Below are 1,301 nucleotides of genomic sequence, written 5' to 3'. Positions count from 1 at the left end.
TGAATTGTTTCTATATAACTTGGATTTGATCTACTTATTTTTTTTGGTTTAGTATTTTACATTTATGTTTATTAGCAGTATTGTCTGTATATATGCTTTGATTTTATTTAAACTTTCCCATAATAATAATGACTTCTTCCCAACAAGATGTTCTTGTACACATGAAATTGTTCTCATTGGCTATGAACTGAATTATGTCCCCCTCGAAACTCATGTTATAAGACTCATACCCTATGTGACTATATTTAGAGATAGGGTGTTCTGATGCTGGGAAAGATTGAAGGCAGGAGGAGAAGGGGATGACAGAGGATGAGATGGCTAAATGGCATCACTGACTCAATGGACATGAGTCTGAGCAAGCTCCGGAGGTTGGTGATGGACAGGGATGCCTGGCGTGCTGCAGTCCATGGGGTTGCAAAGAGTAGGACATGACTGAGCTACTGAACTGAACTGAACTGAGGTTGCAAGAGTGAGGCCCTAATCCATTAGGATTGGTGGCCTTATAAGAAGAGGAAGATCTCTTTCTCTATCCCCTGATGCATGTGCTGGGGAAAGATCATGAAAGGACAAAGTGAAAGGCAGCTATCTACAAACTAGGAGAAGCACACGTCAGAAACCAAATTTCCTGGCACCTTGATAATGGACTTCTAGCCTTCAGAGCTGTGAGAAAGTAAATATTTATTTAAGCCACCCAGGCTGTGGTATTTTGTTATGGCATCCTGAGCAGACTAAGTAAGACATCCCCTATTAGCCAAAGAAGAGAGGTATAAAATCCCACCAGTCACATATTCATCTCGGGGTGTTGTGTGCTTTTTTTTGGCCACTCAGCATGTGGGATTTCAGTTCCCCAACCGGGGCCTGAAACTATACCGCTGCAGTAGAAGTGCTGAGTCTTAACCACTGGACCACTAGGCAAGGCCCTCTGGGTGTCTTTAATTGCTTTTCTAGCTCATCACAACCCCCACATGAGTGTACTATGATACAAAGACTAAACTGCAAAGGCAATAATCATGAAATTTCTTTTTCCCAGTAATATAGAAAATGCAAATGAAGGCAAAAATATTCAAAATATGCAAATTCATGTAAACAAGGGGAAAAAAAAATATGCCTAGCTGCTACAATCATTGTTTCTATTACTGATGGCAAGGTTATAGTTGATACTAACAATTTCACTTTTTCTACTAACAATTCCATGGTTCCTGGGCCCTTAGGGCCAGCACCTAAACCACTTGGGAATTTTGACTTGGTGAAGTAAACTGAAGTTTCGTTTCTGAAGGGTTTGAATTCTTAATAGTTCTGTC

This window comes from Odocoileus virginianus, chromosome 22 (assembly GCF_023699985.2).
Source record: "Odocoileus virginianus isolate 20LAN1187 ecotype Illinois chromosome 22, Ovbor_1.2, whole genome shotgun sequence".
In the NCBI taxonomy this organism is placed as follows: Eukaryota; Metazoa; Chordata; class Mammalia; order Artiodactyla; family Cervidae; genus Odocoileus; species Odocoileus virginianus.
The sequence above is the reverse complement of the archived record's forward strand: the minus strand, read 5'-3'. Positions refer to the sequence as shown.